This window comes from Phyllostomus discolor, chromosome 14 (assembly GCF_004126475.2).
Source record: "Phyllostomus discolor isolate MPI-MPIP mPhyDis1 chromosome 14, mPhyDis1.pri.v3, whole genome shotgun sequence".
NCBI lineage: Eukaryota > Metazoa > Chordata > Mammalia > Chiroptera > Phyllostomidae > Phyllostomus > Phyllostomus discolor.
The window spans coordinates 5,222,051-5,227,789 of NC_040916.2; the positions used below are offsets into that span (position 1 = coordinate 5,222,051).

The 5,739-nt window shown below is 48.0% G+C and overlaps 1 pseudogene; it reads left to right on the forward strand.

The window, feature by feature from the left end:
- Window positions 1–52: 52 nt before the first annotated feature.
- Window positions 53–3,857, forward strand: LOC114512100 (annotated as a pseudogene).
- The last annotated feature ends 1,882 nt before the right edge of the window (window positions 3,858–5,739 follow it).

A 5,739-nucleotide genomic window follows, 5' to 3' on the forward strand; every position in this document is an offset into this window, starting at 1 on the left:
CCCTCTCCATCAAAAATAGATTCCGGATGGACGGCGCAGCAACCAATCGGAGATGAAGAAGGGGGCGGGCTCCGCCTCGTCCGGCCCCTTTCCTTCGCTTTGTGTGGAGGGGCGGGGCATCGGGAGACCCGGTGCGTGGGGTGACGGGAACTGGGAGCCCCGGGTCCCCCCACACGGCGCTGGCGCGTGTCCCACTGCCTCTCGGCCGTGGCCTAGGTTCGAGCTGCCTGGCGGTCGTCACGCTGTACCATCTCATCTCCCTCGGGCCTGCCCACCGCACCCGGAGCCTCCCTCGCCCGGTAAAGGCCAGTGAGCCTGTGCGCGACCTCTCTGGCATCTTGAGTGTTTTCTTGAGCCTTTGGCCTTCGGGAAGACAGGGAAAATACCCAGTGGAGCCCCCGGGCTCCTTCCCTGTGCTCCGTACTCGGAAAGAACCATCCCTACCTTGTTCTTGGTTACGGCTCCTCTCCCGCTGCCTCATCACCTCGTGCTTCCGCCACATCTCGCATTCTTCTAAGCAGATGGCTCAGCCCGAACGGAACCGGCCTTAAAAAGGCCAGGCCTTGAAAGGGGTGGGGATGGGCGGACGGGAGGGAGGAAAAATATGTCAGATTCTCGGCTGCGGTCCCACACACATCACCTGAGGTCTGGGCGGATTGACGCCGGCTTCCTTTGACCCTCTGAACCTGGTGGCAGCATGGGGAGAGATGTCTCCATCTCGGGCTAAACGAAATCCAACTTTCCCTGACGCACCTTGTGGGATCAAAGAGGGGTGTTCCCATCTAGCCTTTTGCCACTTCCTCCCTGGGGTATCTCCACCTCTTCAACACAAACTCAGTACCGGTTCTCTTTGGGATGTTGTTGTGCAGGGGGTGTGACCTCCCCCACAAAGGAACCGCCACCCTGAGTTTTCCCCTCTGTTGGTGGAACCTGTGACCAGTGGTTCCTTCCTGTCCTTTTCCTCCGGGAAAGTGGCTCAGGGGGCTTTCAAGCGCGACTTCAGACCCCTGGATTGGGTTTGGAGTAGAGGTGTGCCTAGGGAGAGGAAAGCACAGTGCTGGGCATGAAGCTTTTGACTTTGTTTTTCAGAAAGAGGGGGAGTAGGGGAGCAGAGAGTTGGGTGGGGGGAAGAGAACGAGAACACAGCAACCAGGTACTTCCTTTGGACAAGGATAACAACACAAACATCCTGTCCCTACCTCCCACTTCAGTCTTTCGGATGATTCTCCTTTAGCTGCTGAGACATTTGCATAAGAGGCCTGCAATCTCACAGTACCTATTCTCAGGACCCCATTTTAGGCTCTAAACACTGGGTGTCTCAGTCTGGAGATGGAAGTAGCTGCACAGAAACAGTGGGTTTTACCCCAAAGGATCTATTTTTGAGTAGGGGCTGTAGGGTTGGGTGTGGAATTAAGGCTGATGTACCTGGAGACTTTTCAGTTGGGGCTGGGAACAATTCCTGCCCTGCTCACCTAAACAGTCCTCATGCCCCTCTTAATCTTGCTATAGCTCAGCTACTTCTATGTAAATCTTGATCTGCCTCCTATTCCTTTCCCACCTTCCTTCCCCACCCCCCTCCACTGAAAACAGCTCTCCTCTCCTGTGGGTTTTTAAAAAAATTAATTGATGTTACACCAGTCCGGGGAAAGTGCACAAAGCCTTAGTGTGCAGGTCAATGAATTGTAAACACACACATAACTGCTACCCAGAGCAAGAACAGGATCATCACTGGCAGCTGAGAAGCACCCCCACCATATCCCCTCCCAGTCACTGCCCCACCCTCTCTCCCTCTCTAACACCACAGATCGGTTTTGTGTGCTTTTGAATTTTATATAAATGAAACCGTTCAGTAGGTACCATTCTGTGTCTGGCTCCTCACACCCAATATTATATTGGTGAAATTAATGCATAATGTGGTAGGGTTAGTGTATTCATTTTCATTGTTGTGCATTATGTCATTAAATGGATATACCACAATTTACTCATCTGTTATTCTGTGGATGGACATTTGGGTTGTTTCCAGTTTGGAGTTCTTAGGAATAATGCTGCTATATCAATTTTGTTCGAGTCCTTTGGTATACTTATGTTCATATTCCTGTTATGACACATACCTAGGAACGGAATTGCTGGGTCATTGAGTAGGCATATATTTAAGTGTTAGTACGTCTACGAAATAATTTTCCAAAGTGCTCATGTTAATTTACACTCCTGCCAGCAGTATCTTGGAGTTTTAGTTTCCACATCTTCGTCCACACTGTACTGTCAAGCTAAAAAGATTTAAACTCTTTAGCCATTTGTGTGTATATGTAGTGGTATATCGTTGGGGTTTAAATTTATATTTCTCTGATAACCAATGAAGTTAAACACATTTTCATATATTTATTTGCAACTTGGATATCTGTTAAAGTATTTTATCCATTTTGGGGGTCAGCTTTCTCTTAGGCTTTCTGTCTTATTGTTTTGTAGGAGTTCTTCCTATATTTCAAATATGAGTCCTTTGTTGGTTATAGGTATTGCAAATATGTATATACGTGTATAAATACAGAAGACCTCAGTTTTTGGGTCTTCTGAAGCCTCAGGGACACTGGGACAAGACTTTATGCTTTATGTCTGTTTTGATCACTAGTGTATTTCCAGTTCTTGGCACTTAGTAGGTGCTCAATAGGCACATTGAATACATAAGATGGATGATACTCATCTAGGTAGTTTGCCATGTGTTCCGCTGATTCCTAGGGTCAAACAGCAAGAGGAGCTGGAGGGAGCAGATTTCCTTCCAGCCCAGACAACTGTGACCTTGGAAAGGGGAAGACACCCAGTTCTTCCCTACCGAAAAAGCAGAAATAGCAGGTAGCAAGCCAGCCAGAAGCTTCAGAAGGAGAGACTCAGTTGGGGTGGAGGACATTGTGGTGTAGGGGAGACATTGAGGGTGAGCATCACAGTGGACTTCCAAAGTTTATGTCAGTCACCCTTCTTCCTCAAGACATGCCCTCTACTAAAGCTTATCAGCCAAGAGCTCTTCTACCCCCAGAAACACTTTTCCCTCTTTTTTGTGGCACCTTGGAGGTGGTCAGCTGCTTCAGGATATAGCCGAATATTTCCTTCCTAGCTACTGGCTGCCAGAAACTCATTGAAGTGGATGAGGAATACAAACTTCATACCTTTTATTGGAAGCGTGTGGACACAGAAGTTGCAGCTGATGCTCTGGGTGCAGAATGGAAGGGTTACATGGTCTGAATCAGTGGCGGGAATGGCAAGCAAGGTTTCCCCATGAAGCAGGGTGTCTTGCCCCATGACCTTGTCTGCCTGCTGCTGAGTATGGGACATGCCTGCTATAGATGAAGGTGGATTGGAGAGAGAAAGAGCAAATCTGTTTGGGATTGCATGGTGGATGCCAATCTCAGTGTTTTCAACTTGGTCATTGTCAAAAAAAAAGGGGAGAAAAATATTCACTGCCACTACTGTGCCTTGTTGCCTGGGGCCCAAAAGAGCTGGCAGAATGTGCAAACTTTTCATTCTCTCTAAAGATGATGTCTGCCAATAAAGATGATGTCTTCCTAAACAAAGAAAGTAAGAAACCTAGGACCAAAGCATCCAAGATCAGTGTCTTATTACTCCACGTGTCCTGCAACATAAACATCGGCATATTGCTCTGAAGAAACAACATACAAAGAAAAATAAGGGAGAGGCCACAGAATAGGCTAAAACTTTTGGCTAAAAGAATGAAGGAGACCAAAGAAAGATGCCAGGAACAGATTTCCAAGAGACGTAGGCTGTCTTCCCTGAGAGCTTCCACCTCTGAGTCTGAGTCCAGTCAGAAATGAGATATTCTCAGAGTTACAAATAAATAAGAACACACATAAAAACAAAACAAAATAAACAACAAAACAAAACACATTTCCCTCTCCAAAGGAGGTGACTTTTGTTGCAGGACTTTGTTGACTTTTATTCCTATCTCTCCATTGGGAAATCTTTTTTTTTTTTTTCTTTAAACCAGGTCTGGCTTTAACTTCCACATGGTTTATAATATCCATCCTGAAGATGGAAGACCATTAGGTCACTGCCAAGAAGTCTTTTCCCAGATGTGCTGCATTCCACAGCACTTTTCTGTTACTGTCTTCCCCTCCAGGGTCCTCTCCTTCTCCTCCTTTCTGGTACCATAGCTGGTACCACATCAGGTCAGAAGTCTCAGACTGTCCTTCATTACAATAGGAGAAAGATTCCCCCTGCAATACACTAACAAACTCACAGCTTCCTCTCCTTGGGTCCTGCAGAAGACGACAAGGCTAGTAGTAGCTCCATGATCATCTGTGTAGGGTAAGCTATCTAGAGCAGCAGTCTAGATGATGTGTCATGAAGTGACGCAGTGTTTTCACTTAGAATCTAAGATTGTTGGTGGAGGTGGGAGATCTGGGGGCAGGGGGAGGTGTTGATCACTGCCAGAGGCTTGCGGAGAAGCCTGTGAGGGAAGCAGCTCTGTGGGGCAGACTTCTTTATTCTTGGTTTGGCACTTTTCCTAATATATGGTTTATTTAGCCTCTACCCTGAGGTCCTTCAGGCCCCATGGCCTTCCTTCAGAGACAGCTGCTGTCTACCAATGGCTTCTGCATGGACCGACTGGATACTCATCCTGAAACACAAGTGTCTAGAGCCCTGTAAATCCTGGGTCCCCTAACTAGCATGGTATAGTCATAAGACTAGCCTGATATGGCTGGAAACTTTTCTATCTTTTGTTCCCTCTAGGGATGGGTACCCCCGCCCGTTTTTCCCCAGGCTATAACCCCTCCCTTGCTATCTCCCTCTTAGAGGTCAACTTCTTTCCTGCTACCCGGAGCTGAGGTGATATCCCCTTCCGGTTAGGAAGGATGGGGATGTAGCGATGGGGGTGGAATGGGGGGAAGTGCGGCCATCTGTGCTCAGAGCCAGTTGCTATCACCATCCTCTTTGCTTCTGTCTAACGGAGCTCCCCTTTCCCAAAGACCCTTGGATTGCCTCCCTGAGAGTCCTCTCGGCCAGGGGTGTCAAACTCATTTTCACTGGGGGCCACATCAGCCTCAAGGTTGCCTTCAAAGGGCCGAATGTAAATTTAGGACTGTGTAAATGTAACTACTCCTTGACAGTTAAGTGAGAGCTCAGCGCTGTCAGCAGGTAGAAACAAGGTGCTGGCCTGGATAAAACAAGGTGGAGGGCCAGATTTGTCCTGCAGGCCTTGTGTTTGCCACCTGTGCTCTGCACAGAATGGTTCCAGGTATTTTGGAGCTTCAGTTCTGAAATGACTGGGTATAGCTGGGAAGCCTTAGCAGCAAGCAAAAGTGTGAACTGCAACTGGAGGTGGAGGAGTCGTCACCTTCGAGAGGCAGGATGGAAGGTGCCGCAGCTTTGCAATCACGTGGGCTTGACTCCATGCTCACCCATGTAAGGTGTGTAACCTTGGACAACCTCCTTTGTGTCTCTGAGCTGCATCTGTAAAATGGAGACACTACTCTCTCTCAGAGATACTGTGAGAATTAGTGGCTACATAGTGTTTGAAACATTGCTTTCACATAGTAGGGATATTATGATTTCACCAAAAAAGAAGAGCCACAAACAGGGACGATGCCCGTGGAAGGACCCATACTGAAGCCTGGACTTCCCACAGTGTGAGGGCACTCCTAACTGCAAAGGGTTAAGGAAGGACAGTCTCTGCACCACACCGTGGACTCCTGGATTCCTGTGGGCAGCTGGTCTCAGGAGCCGCTTCTC